The sequence below is a fragment of the Sus scrofa genome, chromosome 9 (genome assembly GCF_054392235.1).
Source record: "Sus scrofa isolate SSC_HxYL_T2T_F1_AM1 chromosome 9, Sscrofa_HxYL_maternal_Yorkshire_Landrace_v2.0, whole genome shotgun sequence".
Lineage (NCBI taxonomy): Eukaryota > Metazoa > Chordata > Mammalia > Artiodactyla > Suidae > Sus > Sus scrofa.
Window position 1 is genome coordinate 122,342,038 of NC_139391.1, and position 23,526 is coordinate 122,365,563.

At 46.6% G+C, this 23,526-nt stretch overlaps 1 protein-coding gene and 1 long non-coding RNA gene across 17 annotated transcripts in view; one reads left to right on the forward strand and one right to left on the reverse strand.

Moving 5' to 3' along the window:
- Nucleotides 1–23,526, forward strand: part of LOC102162878 (uncharacterized) — a 462,928-nt gene that overhangs the window by 293,553 nt on the left and 145,849 nt on the right. The window contains exons 7-8 of one of the 7 annotated variants that reach the window (XR_014816288.1): nucleotides 11,119–12,181; nucleotides 13,437–14,120. The exons of the other annotated variants lie outside the window; for them this stretch is intronic. This is a non-coding gene — a long non-coding RNA (uncharacterized LOC102162878). Of the gene's footprint in view, nucleotides 1–11,118; nucleotides 12,182–13,436; nucleotides 14,121–23,526 lie in introns of those variants that run through there. 7 annotated transcript variants of the gene reach the window in all.
- The window catches only part of TNR (tenascin R), a 416,877-nt gene that overhangs the window by 168,240 nt on the left and 225,111 nt on the right, over nucleotides 1–23,526 (reverse strand). The window lies entirely within an intron of this gene.

Consider the following 23,526-nt stretch of genomic DNA (forward strand, 5'->3'; position numbering starts at 1 on the left):
CAGTGCCAGGCTCTTCAGGGGCGAAATGAGCCACCCAGGTCAATCAGCCCCCATAATTGATTCATCAAAGTGTTTCTCCTTCCATCCATCAGATGCCTTCAGTGTCCTGGTTAATGTGCCCTCGAAGTCCTTTGGGGGTGGGGGGATATAGACATGCAGTTAGGGTGAAGGAGAAACCCACATTTTTTGTGGAATTTCTTAGCAGAAAGGCTGCCTGTCTTAACTGCCCACCTCCCACTTCTCTCTCCCTGTCCCTACTCCCAGTCAATCCACGAAAGAACTACTGTGATCATATTTTTAGAGCTAAGATTGAATCAGTTTGACCAACACATATTATGGTGCATCACACAAGTTGGTTGAAAGTGAAAACACTCCAGAAAATACAATACCTATGGTCATGATCGCCATGCGGGTACCACGGCCTCTTTTACCACCTGCAGAGAGATCTGACTACATAAGTGACTTGGCATGTGTCTCTCCTATCCCCTGCGTGGTGATGATGCTTGCTCTGTGATAGCCTCAATCTCATTGAGAATCGAACCAAATGGGAACAACAGGCAATTCAGAACAGCAGCCCTGATGGAGCTCAAAGGTTGCCTTCTCATCACCGGGGAATCATGAAGGAGTCAGTACTTCCTGGAGGACGTGGAGGGTAGTTTAGCTTCTGAGACTCACTGTCAGTCAGGTTTCTGGACATGCCATGTTAAGCTCAGGGAGCTGCAGGCAGGCTCTTTACTTGCCAAAGAGAAAGCTAAACAGTGGAGCTCAGGCTTCACAAGTCACATTCTCCTCAGTTTCTATTTTCTTGGTATGGATGTAGAATTTCTGAGTGGATTTGGACTTGGAAGAGCCTCCGAAGCCCAGTGGCCCTGACCTAGCTGTAGACTCCACCAGCCTAGGACCCTGTAATAGACCCAGGTGAATAGAAGTTGTATGTTGACAACAGTGGATGCTGGGAGGAGGCAGGGAAGAACCAAGGCTGCGCCGTGGCCAGGTAACCTTGGGGACGAGCATGTGTTTGACTTTTGTACTTCTCTGCCCGACTCAGCCAGAATTTGTTTGAAAACCAAAACCAGATGCTGCCTCTGAGATCTGCTTCAGGGCTGAAAATAAATTAGGAAAAGAAGGTTCCATGCAGGGAGGCAGCATGCAGAAAAGCCTGATTAAGACCATGGCACAGAAGGAGAGTCACCCTGTCCAGAGGGGCTGAACACAAGAGGCCTGGATCAGGAGGATGCGTAGCCCTTTGCCTGGCTTTCCCCTTTTATCAGTTGTGCTACCAGCTAAATGAGATCTTGGCAAAGAAAGACGTGTCCAGTCCTGATAGGCGAGGAAGAAAAGCGGGGCTGGGCAGGCTGGTGATGGGCTTGTGTTCAGTGTGCGAGGCAGGATTCCAAGGCGGCCTCCAACATTCCTGTACTCTGGTGCAATGGATGCTGGCAACTGCAGGTGTAGGGAGTTCTGGTGTACCTTCTTTAGACACCCCTCTTCAGAGCAGGCATGTCAAACCCCCATGCTGGGAGTATTAGTTGCTGAAGGCTCACAGCTGTGTCCCTCACTAATCATTGCCCCAGCCACAGGGATCTTGCACACCCATGGATTCCCCTTCCAGACTTTGCAGGGATACAAAGGCCTGGCCTCCTGCCTCAATTGGGGATGATTTGGGTCATCCCAGCTCCAGAGGTGTCTGTAGGGTTGGCTGAGGTCTCAGTCCAAACTACATTGTGAGTCACCTCCCACTGCTCAGTCCTGCCTTCCTCATGCCCTTACAGATCTATGTCCCAAGAGTTCTCCCCAGTGAACCTTTTCCATGTAACTTCCTGGCTCAGAGTCTGTTTCTGGAAAGCCAACCTAAAGCCACATATATGAGTTAGCAAGACAGGTGCTCAACATCCCTAATCATTGGGGAAATGCAAATCAAAACCACAGTGAGATATTACCTCATACCTCTTGGGACGACTGTTATCAATAGGACAAGATGTAATAAGTGCTGGCAAAGCTATGGAGAGGTTGAAGGTGGCCAACAGTAAAAGATGGGTACGGAAGACATGATCAAATACGCCCTTAATGAAGATGACCAATGCTGCAGGGTGGATTGGACCTACTGGACCTATTGGATGAGTCATCGCATTCTAGCTTCCCAGGGTGGCCCACCTCAGCCACGCACGAGTAGACGTGGGGTCCTTAGGGGCAGGCTGAGTGGCGCTGCCCAGAATGACTGGGAGACCAGAAGCCTGGGCAGAGCCATGGCTGAGGAAGTGAATGGAAGGCTGTCTGAGATGAGAAAGCCCAGCTCAAGGGGCATCGGAAGGCTGCCCTGCAGCAGTAAAGGCCTTAAGGATGGATCCCAACCAAGGACACAGCTTACGCCTCAGCTGTGTTCTTACTTCGTGTGTAAGGAACGAGCCAGGCCAAGCTCTTTGTCAGTAATGGATTGTAATAGCTCTGTTCCTATGGAAGGAATCAATATATTTCTAGAGTTTTATATTATCATATATTATCTATAAATTAGGTAATATTATGAGAGTACTTGGTAAATGGAAAAAAAAGAGCTGTACGGATGAAAGGTATTATGTCTTCTTCTGTGGTATTTATGTGAGTGAGCCAGTGGGGATGACTGTGTTCTGGAAACTGTAAATCCCTGTACGAATGAGAAGCCGCACGCTTAGGTATTTCACATGGTGCCTGAGGCAGGTGGGTCCTGGCTTCCATCCTGCAAGGGCAGCTCTCCTCCAGCGGAATGAGCGATGCGTGCAGAGCAAGTGGGCTGAGATCTCATGACGCGCCATTCACGGAGAGCTGTGGAATAACAGTATTCAAGCTGAGCAATTGGCAGAGAGTAAATTAAGGGGAATGAAATTCCTGTAACAGATCCTGGGAGGAGGGAGGAGGAAAAAGGAGGAGGCAGGTAGAAATTTTTAACAATGCCTGCCTCTTGCCATAGTCTGCTGCATGAGGAAAAGTGTAGTGGGACTCAGAATCAGGGAGTGGGAGTGCCCTCTGGATGCTATGTCAGGGTGACATGCTAACAAGGGGCTCAAAAGAGCCCTAACCTAAGGTAGCCCTAATGCAGATGCTGTGATGGCTGGAAGATACGGCTGATGCTCAGGAACTCCTTAAACATTCACACTTGCTTCGCCCGGGATGAGGCTGGTCCTCAAGGACACTAGGCTTTAAAAGGAGTCTCACTGTCCAGGGTGAAAAATCTCCCTTCTGTTGGGTGGCTCAACAGGTGTCTTTAATATCTAACATCATGGCAATTATAGCTGTCATTTTCCATTTAACCAGTGCTGCGTGATTGGCCCTTTTGCAGGCTGGGTGCTAGGCACTGTACCTGCATCACTTCTTTATCTCATCCGTTACTGCAAGTAGGTGCTGCTGATGCCTGTTTTAATGCTATGGACACCAAGGCTTCAAGAGGGTGGATAACTCATCCACCCCAGTGGAGGAGGCAGGTCAGCAGTGAACACAGCTCACTGGAATCAATGCTTCATGCAGCTACCAGCATCTTGCAGCCCCTGCTACCCTGTCCTGTCTACAGATCCTTCCATCCTTGACCCAAGTGCTCACTCAACCCTCACTCTGCAGTTTCAGCACCGGCTCTGGCCTTGGCTGCTGGTCTGCAGGAATGCTGAGGACTTGGGAACACATCCTGCCCTGACAGAGGACACCCCAGGCCCTGCAGGGTCAGTCCCCGCTCCTCTGACCAGGACAAGTGAGCCAGCCATGGGGCCCTCTACCTCTCAGAAAGGAGAAGGTTCTGTCACAAAAATTTTCCAAGCTTCAGAGAAGCTGTCAGGGTTGTGTGGGCAGAACTGTGTCCCTCCAGGGATTCATATGTTGAAATCCTAACCCCACATCCCTTCAGAATATGACTGTCCTTGGAGATAAGGTCTTTAAAGAGGTGACTAAATTAAAATGAGGTCTGAATCTGGAGTTCCCGTCATGGCTCAGAGGAAACGAATCTGACTAGCATCCATGAGGACACAGGTTCGATTCCTGGCTTCGCTCAGTGGGTTAAGGATCCAGTGTTGCCATGAGCTGTGGTGTAGGTCGCAGGTGCAGCTGGGATCTGACGTTGCTGTGGCTGTGGCCTAGGCCGGTTTGACCCCTAGCCTGGGAACCTCCATATGCCACGGGGGTGGCCCTAAAAAGCAAAAATAAATAAATACATAAATACGTAAATACATATTTATAAAAATTGGGCCCAAATCCAGTAGGATCTTATAAGAAGAGACTGGGACAGACATATATGAGGGAAGATGTTAATGGAGACCCAGGGAGGAGTGAGCCATCTCTAAAGCCAAGGAGGGAGGCCTGGAGGCCACGTTTCCCTCACAGCCCTCACACGGAGTCAGCTCGGCTGCCAGCTTGATCTCGGATTTGCAGCCTGCACCACGAGGAGAAAATAAATCTCTGCTGCCCAGTCTGAGTGCTTTGTTTGAGCAGCCCCAGCTGAGGAATACAAGTGTCACTTCCCACCCTCCCCAGCTGCTCCTGCTTTCCCCGCCACAGCTCTGTTCCCTCCCAGCCACTGCTTGGTGATCACCAGACCTGGGCTGACAGGTCTGGATCCTCACGTGGTTCAGCAGGGGCCTCCTTGCTCCCACCCTCTTGCCTGCTGTGTTAATTCTGCTTCTCTAAGCGGAGGAATGTGCCTCTCCCTCAAATTTGTAGTTTGAAGCCCTAACCGCCAATATTCAGAATGTGACTGTATTTGGAGCCAGGGCCTTTAAAGAAATAATTATGTTAAAATGAGGCCATTAAGATGAATTCTAATCTATCTGACTGGTCCTTATAAGAAACGATGAAGACACACAGAGGGGCACCAGGGGTGCACACAGTCCAGCTGTTCCAGGCCGCCAGGGGCCAGAGGCTGAACTTGTCTGACCCCAGTCCTGCTCACGATGCCCCAGACCAGCCAGTGAAGCTGACAGGGAGGAGCTCCAGGCTAATCAAGTTGAGAAACTGCAAGAGACAGAGAGAGTAAGCAAGACCATGTGAAGAGAGAGTGAGAAATCGGCTGTCTGCAAGCCTAGGAGAGAGACTTCTGAGGATACCAATCCTGCCAGCACCTTGATCTTGGACTTCTAGCTTCCAGAAATGTGAGAAAATAGATTTTTCTTGTTAGAGCCACACAAGGTAAAATAGATTTTTCTTGTTAGAGCCACACAAGGTATGATCACTTACTATGGCAGCCCTTGCAAACTAATACCATCCTCATAACACGCAATGAGGTATGAAATATTATCAGCTCCACTGTCACTTATTTGTTCCTTTGATGCAAATTTTATAGGTGCCCACACTGCCCAGAATTGGGTTAGGTGCCAAGGGTGTATTGGTGAATGAGATAAAGTCTCTGACCTTGGGGAGCTTGTCTGAATGGCAGACAGACAAGTAAACAGACCCTCACAGCACAGCAGGAGTGTTATGTGTACCAGGATGGGCAACGTGCAGCCCACAAGACCTTCATGGTACGAAAGGTGGTGGAGCCAAGTCTGAATGGGACAAATGTAAAATCTCCAAGGAGGTCCGTTGCTCAGTGTCTGCAGAGCCCTTGTCTGTGCTCCGTGGATGAAGATAGCCATGCTAGGTGAGTAGCTCCCTCCTCTGCAGTGGCAGAGGCACCCCTGCTGGTGTGTGGGAACACAAGACAACAAGGATGGACATGCTGGATGATGCACCCTGTACATTACATAAGTTATCTGATATCAGCACTCGATGGAGTATAAGAGTCTTCCTGCCTGTCTGTCCGGCCCCATGTCTGGCCCTGACCTTCCCTTCCTGACCCCTTCACATCCCACTGCTGATACACAGCCCATGCTTCAAGCTTGCACAACCCCTACCTAGCCCATGCCCTTCCATGTCTCTACCCTGTAACTCAGCCCCAAATACTTTCTCCATCAAAACAAACTCCTACTCATCCTTTCAGACCCTTGTCTTTGTTTTCCTGCAGCTCTAGGTAGATACTTCTATTAAAAGATTTATCACAATGCATCACTTCCAGTGTATTTACATGTCTTTGTCCATCACCAGCCTGAGTGATGAGGAGGAACTGTCTATTCATCTTGTAGCCTCAGCACCCAGCACATTAGTGAGGCAAAATGGGCACTAAACGAATGTCTGTGTAGATTCATGCTTGCTTGCTTCCATTTTTTTCCCCAATTCTGGTGTTTTTGTTGGATAAACAATTGACTACAGTCTGATCCTTTTTAAAAATAAAAGACTCTATTATGAAATAAGAACAACTGAGGAGTTCCAGTTGTTTGGCATAGCAGGCACGAATCCAACTAGTATCCATGAGGATACCGGTTAGATCCCTGGCCTTGCTCAGTGGATCAGGGATCTGTTGCTGCTGTGAGCTGTGGTGTAGGTCGCAGGTGTGGCTCAGATCCCCTGTTGCTGTGGCTGTGGTGTAGGCTGACGGCTGTAACTCCAATTCGACCCCTAGCCTGGGAACTTCCATATGCCAGGAATGCGGTCCTAAAAACCAAAAAAAAAAAAAAAAAAAGAACTGAAACTATATTTTTCTCTCCATCGCTTTCTCCATTGCCTCGAGGCTAAGTGTTGCTCCCTAGAACTTCTTACCCCAGAGAAGTCCTGACTGTGCCCTCTCCTCTGCTCCAGACAGCCCAGGCTTATTCTCACCCCCAAAGCCATGCCTTTTTCATTTCTTGTCTTTCCTCATGCCATTTCCTCTTACTTAGAAGGCCCTCCACACCTACCCAAGATCTTCTTCTTCTTTTTTTTTTTTTTTTTTTTTTTGTCTTTTTGCCATTTTCTTGGGCTGCTCTCGTGGCATATGGAGGTTCCCAGGCTAGGGGTTGAATCGGAGCTGTAGCCACCAGCCTACGCCAGAACCACAGCAACGCTGGATCCGAGCCGCGTCTGCAACCTACACCACAGCTCACGGCAATGTCGGATCGTTAACCCACTGAGCAAGGCCAGGGATCGAACCCACAACCTCATGGTCCCTAGTCGGGTTCGTTAACCACTGCGCCACGACAGGAACTCCAACCCAAGATCTTCTCATCTCAAGGTTCACAAGCCATGCTACTCAAGTGTGATCTGTGGTCCAGGAGCACCAGCATCCCCTGGGAGCTTGTCAGAAAGGCAGAACCTCAGGCTCCACTCAGACCTATTGAATCAGAAGCCACATTTTAACAAGATCTCCAGTTGATTCACAGGCATGTACATTTTGAGAAATAGCACTCTCGAGCAGGGCTCAGCAAAACTTTCCTGTAAAGGTTCATATAATAAATACTTTGTTTGCAGACTAAGAGGTCTTTGTTCCAACAGCTCACCTCTGCAGCTGTTGGCACAAAAGCAGTCAGAGACAATAGGTAAATAAATCTGTGTTCTGTGGGCCAATACAGCTTTATTTACAAAAGCAGGTGGTATGCACTCAATTTCTTGACTCATTTCTAACACATAGAATGTGGCAGAAATGAGGGAATGTCCCTTCTGAGACTAGGTTATAAAAAGGCTGTGCCTTTTGTCTTGGGCTCTCTCTCCTTGCTCTCCCTGTCTGATTGCTTGCGCTGGCAGAAGCCAGCTGCCATGTTGCAAAGCACCCTGTGGAGAGGCCCACATGGTGAAGAGCAGAAGACTTCCAAGGACCACATGAGTACACAAGGAAACACATCCTCCTCCAGTAGGACCTTGAGCTGACTGCAGCCCTAGCTGACAGCTTACAAGAGACTCTAAACCTGAACCAAGCCATCAAGCTGATTTCAGATTCCCAATCCTCAGCAACTCTGAGACAATACATGATTACTTTGTTAAGTCCTTACATTTGGGGTAATCTGTTATCAGCAATAAATAACCAGTACAGTTTCATGCTTCAAACTACTCCCTCGTCTCTCTCCCTTCTAACTCCTGTAGCACCATTTGAGTGAGTCCTAGAATAGAAACCATTGTTTCCCAATGACTGGCCCCAGTCCTATACCCAGAAGTAGATTACAGATTTTTTGTTTTTATTTTTTTATTTTTTGGCCACCCCATGGCATATGGAGTTCCCGGGCCAGGGATCAGATTCGAACCACAGTTGCAACCTATGCTGCAGCTTCGGTAATAACGACCCTTTACCCACAGTGCCGGGGCGAGTAGAACCTGCATCGTGGCACTGTAGAGATGCTGCCAATCCCTGTGCCACAGCCAGAACTCCAGGTTACAGATTCTTTAAAGGTAGGGTCTGTGTCTCATAAAGTAGACAGACATTTTTTTTTCCCAGAGCATTTATCGAATTAACTTCATAGAGTTTTTCTTGTTTCCTATTGGAAAAGTTGGAGCCCTTATTTGCTGGAGCGATTGTTTCTGTTCTCCGACATCTAGTTTTCTCTGAGTCTGCAAAGGAACTCCGGTTTCTCCTTCTACCAGTGGAGTGTTTATTTGACAACAGTGAAAAAAAAATAACCAAACACCTGGAAGCTTTTTTCAATTACCTAGTAAGGTTACCTAAGCTGACCTTTGCTGTAGAACTGATCCTGTTCACTCTTAATTCCTGGAAGGGAGAGAAAATGGTCTTTGGACGGTAAAGCCTGTTCCCAGGTGATCATTGAGAAAAATGTAATCCACTGTATTCTTTTGCTTCCAGTTTTTCTCCTGCCTCTGGCTTTTGTTGGCTCTTATCTCCTTTTTGCTATTTCACAGTTGCCTGGGCACTCAGAGAACCTCTCCACCCCCTGCGCCATCACTCCCATTTTAAGAGTTTGTTGTGGCACCTCCAAACTACTTCACCTCTGATGACCGACTTTGGGAGTGAAAAAACTGAGCAGAGAGAGCAGGCTTTTAGAAAGGGATCTTTTCCAGTTGACTGAAGCCCTTGGCCCAACAGTAACCCCAAAGAGCAAAGAATTCACCCTGTCTAATGTTGGTTTGAAAGAATTCTGATCAGAAAAAAAAAAAAAATAGATGCTTTTGTTAAATGCAGAGATCCTTGGATCAGGGGCCATCTTCTACTGCATTTTAAAAATATCTCATTTTTTCCTGTGAATGGCACTAAAGTTTTCCAAATAGTGGACACAGGTTCTATGATGTGTGTGTTTGTGTGTGTGTGTGTGTGTGTGTACCTGTGTGTGTATGAAATTCCTTTTAAAAATGTATTTAGTTTCTCAAGTCCAGGTTCTTTATTTTGCCCATAAATGAAATCATCATCTTCAAAGTGCACTTGATCCTAACAGCTTTGAAGACCTTTGCCCCAAAGCTAAAAAGACACAAGTCTTTTTACGTGCAAGTATTTTAATTTTTATGTGCAAAATTTAAATTTTAATTTTATGGGCAAGTATTTTTAAGTCCATATGTGCAAGTCAGATATCATTTTTTGGTCATGACCCATACACCAGTTGATGACATCTATCCTGTGATGACCATGACCTGTTTATGGTGGTCATGAGCCCCACCATTATTGTTTCAGATCCCCCATCTGGGATAGAGGTCATGGTGCCAGACTAGTGGTCATGGAAAGCAAACAATAATCACAGTCATATACAGTTTCTATAACTACAAACTGATGGAAAACTCTTAACTGAATCTATGAATTACTGATCCAGGAAGCTGTAAAAGAAAGAAATCTGTGGAGTTCCCATCGTGGCGCAGTGGTTAACGAATCCGACTAGGAACCATGAGGTTGCGGGTTCTATCCCTGGCCTTGCTCAGTGGGTTAAGGATCCGGTGTTGCCGTGAGCTGTGGTGTAGGTCGCAGATGCGGCTCAGATCCTGTGTTGCTGTGGCTCTGGCATAGGCCAGCAGCTACAGCTCCAATTAGACCCCGAGCCTGGGAACCTCCATATGCTGTAGGAGCGGCCCTAGAAAAGGCAAAAAGACAAAAAAGGGAAAAAAAAAAAAAAAAAGGCAAGAAAGTTGTTTAATATCTAGGCTTCCATATTAAAACCAATATTATTTGGTCACTCCAAAACATTTATCCTATAAATCTAGAGGTTGGCACATTTTTTCACAAAGGTCTAGAAAGTAACTTAATAAACACATCTGTGGCCCGGTTTCTCCCACTGAACTGATAGTAATAGCACTATAGAACTTGCAGATTGTTTTTCTAAAAAATTTAGGAAGAGGCGGTATTTACAATGCACTCAAAAAATTGTTCAGGAGTTCCCTTGTGGTACAGCAGGTTACGGATCTGGTGTTATTGCTGCAGCAGCTCTGGCCACTGCTGTGGTGCAAGTTCGATCCCTGCCCCGGAAGCTTCCATATGCTGTAGGTGTGGCCAAAAAAAAAAAAAAAAAAAAAAAAAAGAGGTTCAGTTTAGAATTTATATGGAATGGACATTGGGACTGATTTAAGATTACTAAAAAATGCCACCAACGTGGAGGTGAATCTCTCTCCCTCGCCTGGCAAGAACGGACATAGAAGTTTGTTAAACAACTTGCCCACACCCAGCCAATTTTTAGTGCCAGTGGAACCAGTGTATGGGCCTGCAGGGTCCTCAGAACTGGCCCCCTTGGGCCCCACAGCTTCTGTCTCTTCACCAGCAAGTCTCAGAGCCCAGAGCAGGAGACGTGTGATGTGACAAACCTCGCCTGCTATGGAAACGGCAGAGCGTGCACAGCAAATTAATTTAAATAAAGCATGGCAAATATTTGCTCCAGTTAAATTGATAAAAGCCATTTCATTAAAATTGTGTTTCATTTACATCATGCCAAAGCTACTTTTTGTTATTTTAGAAGTTAAAACATGTTAGGAAAATACATTTTTTTGAATGAAACACTGTCATGATGTAGATATTTGAGCCTTGTAATATTGATTTTCTAGTGGAATAATGGATTGTGAAGTCTAAGGGTATTTTTTTTTTTGAACTGCCATTAAAATAAACATTCATGAGGGCTATCTACACACTCCTTCCTATGATGACCCGAGGACAGCTGCCAGTTGGCACTTCTTGTTCTCATGACTCAGCACATCTGGGAGTGAAGGGTAGGGATTTGAGTGGACTGACAGAGACAGGGATGTCATGTCTTTAGGAGAAGGAAAAGAAAGGGCCCTTTTCCTAGGGGAAAGGAGGCCTGGCGGAGTACTTAATTTGTGAGCTGTGGGCCACCAGCCCCAACTCCTGGGTCTGCTTCTCACACAAATCTCTGACGGCGTCCCTTTCCTTCCCCCAAGACCCGCTGTGATGTGATCATGGACTCTCCTCCCAGAAGTGCACAGCAAGCCTGAACTGGGGGAAACCTCTCCTGGCATCATTTCCTGGTACCTGTTGATGTCCCTCTAAGCATGATATTTTTCATCACCTTTTGAAGGATGATGACTCTCATTTGTTCTTGAAGCCAATAAGATCCTGAGTAGTGATTCTGAGCCAGGCTCTATAACAGGCACTACAGACACAGGGGAAATGATAGGAAATCGCAGCGCTGAAGACCTTGTGGTCTGGTAGGTGGACATGTTCATAGAGAAGAATTACAACATAAGTGGATCTGGCAGTGACTCCTAAAAAATGTCTTCTTGGAAAAGAACCCTCTTCACACCAGAAAGAAGCTTGTCAAAGAGCCCTGAGCTATCTTGGGAAGTGAACACACTTAGAAGAAGAAGCAAGCCCTCCAAAGGAGTTAAGATCTCTGACCATTTTGAGTAAGCAAGAGAGTCAGCATCTTGAGAATTTCACTAGAGCTGATATTTCCTTGAGATTGATTCTGAGTATAAATTCAAAGTACTTTAAAAAATTTTATCAGACACCCAAAGTTACAACGTTGTCCTTTTTATTTGTGGAGTTTTGGGGGAAAGCAATTTAAATAATCGACTTGGGACAGCAGCTTCTGGTAGATTCTGTGGGGTATCCACCAAACTTGCAATGACCACTTTTCTCAGAGAATTGCCTTCCATCCAAAGTATCCCCACAAAAATGGATGGATGGGACCTATGACTTCAAGCCCCTGCACCAGGTGGGGACAGCTGACCTAACTGGGGTCAGTCAGGTTCTCTGCCCTGGGGATTAAGTACTGGGACTAAAAGAGAGCTAATCTGTCTAGAGTGTCCAGACGAAGCACCTTCAGAAGCTGTACAGAGTCTGTCTTCTGCTCACCTTGAAGACCAAAGAGAAGATGGCATTGGTCATAGAGAGAAGCAGAAATGAGTGATGGATTGAGAGTACTATTGGGTACCTGAAAGTGTCTAGTTCCCAGAATTCTTTAGGACACCCACGGGCCCCCGTGACACATTCCTTCTATGGGTAAGCCAGCTCAAGTTGGTTTCTATAACCCATAACCCAAAGAGTCTTGCCTAATACTCATTCCTCTGGTTTAGGTAAAGTCATGCCTATATGACTGAAGGGCCCATGACACCAACTCTTTTCTTCCTGTGTGCTACCAGGATTCTAGGTCTGTGATTCCCAAGCCCCAGGTTACACCTGCTGAATTGGATCCCCTAGGGTGAGGTCCAGGGATCCACATTTTGTAAGAAGTCATTAGGGCATTCTGATGTGTTTACTGTGAGACAACACAGTGCTCCTTGTCATTGAACTCTGATGTACCACATGCTACCACACATGTTGTATCACTCTCCTCAAAACATCCCTGTGATGCAGGCATTATTGATTAGGGGACATGCGAGTCTCTCCCCTAATGTTTCCTTCCATGTGGAGGCAGCTCTACTAGCTGGAAGACTTCTGTCTTCTCTCTAGCCCCTTACCAGTGATCTATCTGGTTGGTGAGTTTCGAAAGAGAAACCAGGCATGTGTAGCCCAGACTTGTTTTTCCTTCCTCTGGGGAGCTGGCCTGCTTACAGAGAGCATGTGCTCTCATAGTCTACTCCTTGCTAAAAATCCCCCTACACAGGCTCTGCCCTTTCTGGCAGGGGTTGCAGTGGGGAGACCCTCCCAGGTCTCATGCAGGTGTGACAGACTGGGAAGAAGTTCTCATGGTGAGATTCAATGCTGTATCTGTAAGTAAAGTATATTACCAGATATCCAGCTTAGCAAGGTGCTACCTTGCTCTCCACCTGGCCCCACTTCTTATGCCTCCACTTGTTCAGAGCTTAACAGAGAAGAGAGGGGCTCTTGATTGGGCTCCTCAAGATCCCTCCATTTTTCAAACATGTTTCCAGATCGAACCAACAGCAAATCCAAGCTTATTCCTCTGCCCCATCAGGAGCAACTTTGGAGTGGTGCTTCTCTCTCTCTCTCTTTCTCTCTCTCAGATAGATAGATAGCTGGATGGATAGATAGATAATTTTCCTGGGAGTTGGTGAAAATGTAGATTTTGATTCTGACAGTCGGGGGTGGAGCTTGGGAGTCTGCATTTCTCACAAGCTTTCAGACCACACAATTGCTTTTGGTGGGAAATCCATCCTGGACCCACACAATTACACAAAGGATGACTTCCAGAGGTCCAGAGCCATATAAGTATAGCAGGGAGTGTGACAGCCCCCTCCCTCCAAAGGTGTCATGTCTTAATTCCTGAAAACTGTGACTATGTTACCTTCCATAGCAAAGAGAAATTAAGGCTGCAGATGGACAGAAGGCTGCTAATCAGCTCTCCTTAAAAGAGGAAGAGTATCCTGCGCTACCCAGATGGGTCCAGTATTATCACAAGGGTCCTTAGAAGTGGAAGAGGGAGGCCAAAGAGAAGGCCAAAGGGATATAATATGAGAAGAACTCCACCAGCCATGGCTGCCTTTGAGGATGGAAGAAAGGGCATGAACCAGGTACTGTGGGCTCCAGAAGCTGGAAACGGCAAGGAAACAGGTTCTCCTCTTGAACCTCCAGAATGCATACAGCCCTGCTGCCTCTGTGATTTTAGCCAGGTGAAACCCATGTCAGACTTCTGTCTTACAGAAGCATCAGATAGCACATATATACTGTTTTAAGCTTTTAAGTGTGTGGTCATTCATTACAGCATCTGTAGGAGACCTACATGCACAGAAGTATAATCCTTAAGGCTGGACTAGTTCAACCTGGGAATCAGCCTGAGAGATTTATGTAAAAGGAACGCTTGGTAAAAAAAACAGTACAGTGTTCCTTGGTGAAAAATTCTAAAGTTTTAAATGCCAAAAGTACCAGACTGAGTGAACAAGACTGACTAATGCCCTGAACAGGCTTGATTTTAAGTTAAGTGAGCATGACGAGCACGTTGTTAAAAACTCAAACCTGATTAAATCTCTGATGAAGCACAGCTTGATAAATGCCAGGCGACTACAGCACTGTGAAACCAAACGCAGTGTGCAGAGTGGGGGAGATTTCCTGCGGGGCGGGAAGCCTGGGCCCAAGGAAGGCGATGTGGGTTGTCACGTGGCTCGTCCCAACAGTGGTGTCCTCTCACGGCAGAGTCTCTTTTTCAAGTACTTTCTAAAGAGTGGCAGGATGAAGACGTGATGGTCTCCCTCCCTCTAAGGAAACTTGCTCCTTCTGGGGCAAGTCTTCACTGACTGAGCTTCGGATTTCGAAAATAACTTTTCAAATGCTTTTCCCCAGGGTTGGGACAGGCGACTGTGGCTGCTAGAAATCGTGGCATGGGGTTCATGTATTCAGCCATGATTTCATGTGTTCTACCACTGGTTCATTCATTCATCAAATATTTATTACGTATCTTCCATGTGCCCAGCATTGGAAATACAAGGTTAAACACTATGGAGTCTTCCCCTCAAGACGTCTGTCTAGGAGAGAGAAAGACTTGTGCTCCAACTAGTAGAGTGGTGCCATGTTCATTAACTGAACTCTGTCCCCAGGTGCTAAGGAAGCCTGGGGGAAGGGCACCAAACTCAGTCCTGGACCCGATCAGAGAGAGCTGAGGAGGAGGCACTGTTCAAGATTAATTTTACAGGAGTTCCCATCATGGCTCAGTGGTAACGAACCTGACTAGTATCCATGAGGATGTGGGGTCGATCCCTGGCCTCTCTCAGTGGGTTAAGGATCTGGCTTTGCTGTGGCTGTGGCGTAGGCTGTGGTTGTAGTTCCAATTTGATCCCTTCCTGGGAACTTCCATATGCTACAGGTGCAGTCCTAAAAATTTAAAAAAAAAAAAAAAAAAAAAAAAGAATTTAACAAGCTGAGAATTAGAGTAGAAGCTCCAGTGGGAGAAAGAGCATGGCATTATCAAAGAGCCTGGGACATTCAGAAATGATGAGCACTTATGTGTGGCCAGAATTTAGGATGTGTTCCTACAGGGAACAGTAAGAGAAGAGCCTAGAAAAATAAGCAGAGCCCCTGGTCATAAAGAGTCTCACATAACATGTTAACAAGAGGAGGCCGGTGGAAGCGAGTGGAGGCTGTGAAGTGGGAACGTGATGTGGTCAGATTTGAGTTTAGGGAGGCTCACCTGGTGGCTTCGAGGAACAGTGTCCCCAGAGGGAAGGGACCCCCACTTGCAGATGCAGCAGATGGGAGGCCAGAGAGGGTAAGGTTAGCGTTTAAATGAGGCTGTGGACAAGGATACTCCTTTTTTTCCATTTGAATTGAAGTAAAGTTGCTATACAATATTATACCAGCTACAGGTGTATAATAAAATGAGTCATAGTTTTTAAAGGTTGTAGTTATTTTTAAACATTGGCAGTTCCCTGTGTGGTACAATATATCCTTGTGGCTTACTTTCCACCTAATAGTTTGTACTTCTGAACCCCGTCCCTGCTTCCCCCTCCCCATTGGTAACGACTGGTTTGTCCTCTGTAAAAGATACTCTTTTTAAGAAAAGACTAGCTTTGGGGATAAACTAAGGCTTATTCTAACTCAGGATGAGCGCATCTCATAAATTCATAAATTCAGAATGTATTCAGTTCACCTGAAAAGGCGTTAAGGAAATATTAGAAAAGCGGCAAATACGGAAGGCTGTTTGTGGTGGTCGCAGTATGTTCGTTTGGCTCCAAAAGAGTCTATGGACCGAGAATAGATGGAAGCTAGGACTGTGTTTAATATGCAATTTTGTATTGTTGTCATCTGCTGTGATTACAGGCTTGGCTCCTGGTTTTTCATTCAGAGCCATTTATTCAGAAAATCTCTAATTCAGAATTTGAGTTCATTCCTCATTAATTCAGTGGCAGCTTTCCGTAGCCCAGTGATTGAATTACCTAATAGCACCTGCCTGAAATGATTAACATAAGAGGAAGCCATGGGGTTGTATTTGATATAAATGATTTGTTTCCCGAAGTTGTAATTTTATTAAAGGGGGACCCAGTGAACCACCTTCGCAAATGAAGGCGAGGTCCTGGCTTCTGTGAGGTACCCGGGAGGTTAATGAACGATTAGCAGCTGACAAATAGCAGTGTGGCCAGGGAGGAAGGTGGCGTTTCTCAGGTGGTGGGTCAGCATGCCTGGGAAGGCGAGGCCTCGTTTTGAAAGGGCTGGGTGGCCCCCTTCTGCTAAGCGGGGTGCCTGGGGAGAAAGGGAGAGGAAAGAAGAGGGTCTGCGTGGGGCTCGTGAACTCACTCCAGCCAGCCTCCATCCCCCTGCAGGGGTTACTCCTTAGCGGATCAAGGGAATGGGGATAATTCTCTGGGTTCCTGTCCCTCTGAGACAGATCCCGGCAAGCTGGTGCTAACAGGACCTGAGGTTTTCTTCTGAAGGGACTCTGGCCTTTGTATGAGAATCTTTTAGTAACTTGCTGGTCTCCTTAAGAACTGAAGGGCATGGGAAGAATTAGAACACAGGCTCCTGAGAAATAGTCTTTCATCTTGTTCGGCAATTAAAAAAACTATGTTTTCTTTATAATGCATTGTTTAGTCATTATACCTGTTTTCTAATTGTTGTTGGTTTGGGTGTAAACATATAGGTATATGGGTACGACTCACATGCAGTTTAAGGGCAGAAATAATGGGTACTTCCCCAAACATGAATATTGCCATGATATTGATGCTTTTTGATCCCAGAGAATCCTAAAGAACGCAATGGTACACTGAGGGCTGGCCAGGACAGGCCTTCAAAAGACAGTGTGTTGGTGACCACTCTCATCTCTAGATCTATGTTTGTGACAATAACTAGAGGTACTTAAAACATCGTTTCTGAAAATTTTCCTTTCTCCTTCCTCCTCCATTTCCTCCTCGGCTCCCCTCACCTATATGTCAGTTCCTCAACTGCTTTATGCCTTCTGTTCTAGAGGAAACATGATCCAGTGGCCCACTGCCACCTGCTGCCATAGTGCCATTCTAGGAGTGCCTCGCCGGGACACTGCTTAATTCAATTGTGAGACTCTTCATGGAGGGAGGGATCCATGTGGGGGTGGAGAGACGGGGATGGAGTATAATTTTCTATTGAGAAAGCAAGGTTCCTGGAGTTCCTGTCGTGAATCAGCAGTTAAGGAACCCGACTAAGATCCATGAGGATGCGGGTTTGATCCCTGGCCTCAGTCAGTGGGTCAGGGATCAGGTGTTGCCATAAACTGTGGTGTAGGTCGCAGACACGGCTTGGATCCAGCATTGCTGTGGCTCTGGTGTAGGCTGGCAGCTGTAGCTCTGATTTGACCCTAGCCTGGGAACTTCCATATGCCACAGGCGTGGCCCTAAAAGGCAAAAAAAAAAAAAAAAAAGAAGAAGAAGAAGAAGAGAGAGAGAAGGCAAGGTTTCTAAGTGCTCCTCAAATCTGACTGTTAGGACAAATCTACTCAAAACCTTGGTCCAGGCTTCACCCATGAAATAGTATATTCCCACCTCTTGCCAACCTTCTCCTTATAAGGGCCACAGGCTGGCACTTAGACAGTGAGACCCACACTAGACTAAGTGGGAAAAAAATTCCAAGGGTGTTTTAAAAATGCAGATTCACAGGTCCCATCCCGAGCCAACAGAATCAGACTCTGCATGAGGTGGGACCTGGGAGTCTGTATTTTTGCACAGGCTTTCCTAGTGGTTTGGGTGTAGTTGGTCTGAGAGGTGGCCTTGGTCTCATGCCCAAGGTAGAGCACAGCTGTGTTTCACTCAGGTCTCCATGTACAAAGCGTCCATTTGGCTGTCTCAGCTCCCCTCATGGGGTCTATCGACATCTTTACCGCGTCTCCCGATCCCTGTTGTGGGTCTGGGACCATCTGCTTTCAGTACGTTCTCCACTCTGTGCATCTCCAGGCTGCTTGCTGCAAAAATAGCGGTAGCATTGGGGGTCCCTGAGAATGCTGGTTCCCAGGTTCCTTGGCCAAGCCCACAGCAGTGCCTTCCTGGTCAGAATGACAGCACAAGCTACCCCGGACTCTCTTCCCAACTAAAGGTCTCAGAAGTTCAACAGGGAGCCCAGAGGATTAAGTTCTCACTTCTCCACTTGAAAGGGACATTTATGGTTCAAATATATATACATGAAAAAAAAAATGCTCTATATACATTTCCTTCGGCTGCAAACTCATGCATTTTCCAGACACTTTGTTTATACATCTGCTCGCAGAGGTGCTATATCTGAGCTAGTGTATTGTCGGGCCTAATTTAAGAAGAAAATTTAGATGCCGAGCTGGAATTGTTGCTGCAGCCGTATCTGTTCACCTCAAACTTGCTTCAGGCCCCGGCAAACGCCTTGTCCAAGCAGGAGCAGCTGCACAAAGCCCAGGTACCCTGGGAGACACGTCTAGGGAACAGCCCTCAGGAAGCTCAGTCCTGGGACATACGGACACATGCAGGCCACACAGGTCCTCCCTCCTTCCCACCGCGTTCTTCCTCTGGTCTCTCCCACTAAATAGATCGTTCTAAATACCATCACAGGGCTCCTGGTTTTCGTGGCGGTCGTCATCTTTTCTATCAGCGTCATTAGCTTCTTCCAGGGTCCATTAGACCGCCTACTGTAAGGAGAACTTCGGGTGCAGCTGTTCGTTACTTTCCTGGTCACCCACATCTCGGCTCCGGCTGTCATGATGAGCACGCGGCATACCGTTCTCACCGGTTTCGCACGGTCCCTCCTGCTTCCATTAAGATGATCATCAGTTCTCCCCCGACTCTGTAGTCATCACCTCATTATAACTCCATTACCTTTTCTCATCATCTACATTATAACTCCATTTACCTTTCCCATCACCACCATTACCTCCCTTATCAGCCCCTCCGCATTTCAGTTGCCCTCACCTTTTCCTTTACAGCCACCAGCTTTTCAATTACAGGTCCATTATCGTCATTATTACCTCAGTTACAATCATAATCGTCCCATAACGATTTCCATGTCTTTCTCCACCCTTCTGCAATGCGAGACCCCGGCCACCTTTGAAAACGCTACAGGCATCCCTATTACACACGAGACATGTACTCCAACATCTCCATTAATGTGAGAAGCCCGTTCTTGTCCTCCATCAAATCGCCCGTGATAATGTGAACCACAAAAGATCTGCTCCTTTCCATGGCGATTTCACTCTTGCCTTTGTTACTCTTCTTCACAACTCACTGCTCCCCCCTCATTTCTTTTTCCGGAACCGTCAAGCAGTAATAATCCTCCCTGAAAAAGACGCCTACCGTCTCATCTGCAGAGCCCTCTGTTACAGTTGCCTCTCTGACTCCAAGCATCCTAACTACCAATTTCTTCTTCCAAGCAGTTCAAGGCCCTATTAATATAACCGGTGATGCGTATGCCATCTCTGTTACGCCAGCGTGTGTGCGTTTGGGGAGGTGGGGGTGGGTCCAGTGGTTTACCATGGCCCTGTTTAATCCATTCGATGGTAAGCTCATGGTGGACTAGAGTTCATTTCCCTTCTGGAACACGTAGCAGCTGGACAAAGTTAGCCTGCAGAAAACGTGGCGGATTGAACAACTCTTCCCTTTCCTTTATACCCTCAGTCTATTGCTGTCGCATTGATCACTATCAAAACCTCATCAATACCCTCTTTACGATTTCATTACCTCAAGCTCCTCCTCTTCAAGGAGAGCTACTTCTGCTCTTCCCTTTCTGGGCCATTATCCCAGTAATTATTACGGCTTCAATGGCAGAGGCTCCATTACAACTCCATTACTTGGTCTCGATTAAGGAGAGAGAGGCCCCTCCACCTTGATGCCCTGCTTCCCTTCCAGCACAGCCCTCAGCTCCCACAAGGAATGACCAAGTCTGCGTAGCCTCTCCGCTACAGTCATCCGTCATTGCACAATGATGCCTCTACTCTTGCCCGAATATGCCAGGTTTGAATGACAAAAGGCGGCTTGTCCTTCCAGGGACCTCACTGTGTGATCCCAGAGGCATCTTTTGTGGAGGAATTCTGGACTCAATCTGCCTGGGTTCACACCCCAACCCTTGCTATTTCCTAAGCTGTTTGACCTTGGGTATGTTATTTAGCTTTTCTGCACCTCAATGTCCTTATCTGTAGAAGAGAGAGAATAACAATACCTGTTATTACTGGTTGTTGGGAGGAGTAAATACCTAGGACTTAATACCTAGAAAGTCATCAAAACAGCACTTAGCACATAGAAAGCACTCCACAATTTTAAGTCTTCTCAGGGTTCTGTTTTCTTCAGCCAGATGAGGGGGTGGGACTGGAATAATCTCTAAAGTCCTAGACTGAACATTTGATGGGCCTGTGCTTCTGGTACCATATTTTCAGACTTGTAGAGTTTCAGCATCGTAGTTCGATCATTTCCCAGCTTCGTTGTAGTCTGCTGACTCAGCTGGGGATCTCGGCACTCCCTTGGCCCCTGGCCACAGTTGTTCTGCACTGGGGGTGATCTCTCGGCTTTTTCTTCTCTGTGCCTGATGAAAGATGCGCTGCGGTTTTGCTGCGGCGGGACTGAACTTAGCTGCATACACACTGGTTCAGCCTGCCAGACCACCCTCTCCTGCTAATCTTGTCCTTTCTCCCTCCTTTTTAATCTCCTAAGCAGTGCTGACCAATATGCCCAACTTTAACGTGGGAGCTCTCCAATCTGCCCAGGCTGCTCCAGGCCACGCTACAAAGGAGGCAAAGTTTGATTCTGGCTTTGTTCCATCATGACTTTCTCTGTCTTCCTGCCTCTCTCCTTCTGGCTCAATTCTCTGCCCCTCCTTCTGCTCACTAGCTATCCAGACTGTCCTCCACTTGCACAGATACCTCCTCTGTCCTGCCTTTCCTGCCTAGCAGGGTCCCATGGTCTAAAATGACTTTTCCCTCTTCTCCTGCCATCATTTCTCCTCCTCTTCTCTCCATTTTCCTCCTCCAGTGGCCTTTAGACAAAATGATTTACTAAAATAATGGGGATTCTAGGGTAGGTAAATGGGTCTCTCTGGGGACACCTGCCTTTCAGCAGGGACATTTGGAAAAGGCAGGGCCTTAATACGGATGTATCTCGCAGCTCCCTGATGGTCTAGGGGCTAAGGGTCTGGTGCTGTCACTACTGTGGCACTGGTTCGACCCCTGGCCCAGGAAGTATTGCATGCTGGAACTTTCCACACACACACAAAGAATGTATCTCAAATAGCGGCATTTCCAACACCTGGCAGAACCAAGTGTTTTATTTTTCATTTCATTTCATTTTTTTAAAATTTGAGTTGGGTGAAGGTAGGGTCAGAGAGTAACTTTCAGGGCAGGGAGATTTCGCAGTGCCGGTCAAAATAAATTTTGTGGGCAATGTTCTGCTCTCACTATAAACCCACTTGAAATGCATCCAATAAATTATACTTAATTTACCAAGCTTTCCCTATCTCAGAGGCTACAGGAACCTTCAGCTAATGAAGCCATCTCATCATCTGTGAAGTTTCTGTGGGTTCTTTACACCCAATTGTTAGTAATGTGAGGATTCACTTGTCAAGGATCAGTCTGAAGTGTGTGAGGCTTTCAGTGTAAACAACATTCCTCTCAAGCAAACATGAGGAAAAAGATGCTTCACTTTGTGGTTTCAGAGACAACAAAAAATGGCTGGCGCTAGTCCAGTTCTACAGAGCTGATAGAAATATTTTCTGCCTCTAAATTGCTGGTCTTTGGCCAAGGCAGTCCAAGGGTTGGCACAGGTACCCAGGAGATGTGAGGTAGCTGTGGCCACTCTGCCATCACCAGTTTTCCTTCTCTGGTTCATTTGTCCTCTCCTCTTAGTCTGACGTAGTTCTGCAGTCCGAGGAGTCACACTCATTTTGCTCTGCTAGCTTTGTACCACCTTCACTTTTAAGGCTCAGCTCAAAGCCCACTTCTCCTCCCACGAGGTCTTCTTGGGCCATCTCCGCTCCCCGGAGCCCTGTGTCACTTGTTCCATTTAGGTTCTCAGTAATTAGCACAGCAAATGTCAGGGTACTGTATTTAAAACTTCATTATATTGTCATGCATTGGTATTGCACTGGTTTTCTGGATTTAGGATTGTCCCCTGACCCAATTCTAAGCTCCTTGAGAACAGGAACCATGACAAGCGTTTTTGTATGGCCCTTGTGTTACCAAAAATGAGGTCTGGCTGCTTGCTGCTATAAAACCAGTGAAGAGGCAAGGTTGGTGGAAAGGAAAGTTTGCTTTATTTCTGATGCCAGCAACCAGAGAGGGAGTTGCAGGCTTCTGTCCAAAGGATTGATTCTTTCCATTCACAATCACTGGGCAAGAGTTTATATAGGCAGAGGGAGGGGGCTGCATGCAGAAACAGCATAGTCAGCTCTGACAGTCCTCTTGAAATTGGTCATACAATGATCGGACCAGTGTCATTTTGCTTGTTTAAGTACCGTTAATCTTCAGTTCCAGGGTTGGTTTGTTGCTATTTCTTTGAGGCCACTTCTTGGAATTGTGGCAGCTTATGGCATGGCTCCAGCCTGGTCATCATGTAGTGTCTTACACCTGATGGGAGTTTTAATGTCTATAAGACAGCTCATGGGATATGGCTCAGAATATTTCTACAGTCCTTGAGGAGGAGCTAAAGGTCCTTGGCATTGCTTACTGACTAAACTATTATTATTTGGTCTTGTTTGTTTTCCTTTGCTTCTGCAATTTCTCACTTCTCTGAGTAAACTTATTCTTTGACTAAAGAGTTTCTACAGAGAAAAGGCAGGCAGGGGACATGGTGGGGGAAGGGCCGTAGAGTACATACTGTTATACTTGATACTCACCAATTACTCAATAAAGACTCACTCACTGGGTCTTCTGCTCCTTTCTCTTATTTTCTTATCTGCCTTGCCAGTCCTTTCAGGCGCCCTCTTCCGCTTCCCTGCGGCCTAAGTGCCCTGGGCTGCTGGTGCCCACACCACTGTCTCAGGGTGTTGGATGCATCCAGATTTAGGAGATTTCTGACTCCTAGTTTCCTAGGAGCCAGGGACTATTTTTAAGAGTGACCCCTTGGATACAGCACTGGATAGGGCTAACTCCCAGCCAGTCCGAATCCTGTGCTTTTTTTGGCATGAGAGGGGCTGACTTCAGGGTTATAAAAAAGCTGCCACAATAAAAGCTGTTATGGGGCCCATCCGATCCACACATTTAAAAAATTCAATCACAACACTGTAAGTGCTGGTTAACTCATAACATATCTGTTAACAGGACTGTTGATCCTCTCGTTGGGGGAAAAATCTGGATGATTTAAATTTGCTTTGATGACATACCAAAGGGTAACGTTACATAAGCATTTTCACTCTAAATATGGGTCCTGCTTATGGTCAATTCTCATCAGTATGTTGGAAAGCAATTTCAGTAAGTACTTAGCTTAATCAATTCGTATCTGCTCATTGACCTTCGGGATTCTGGGCGAGTCCCATCATGCAGTGTG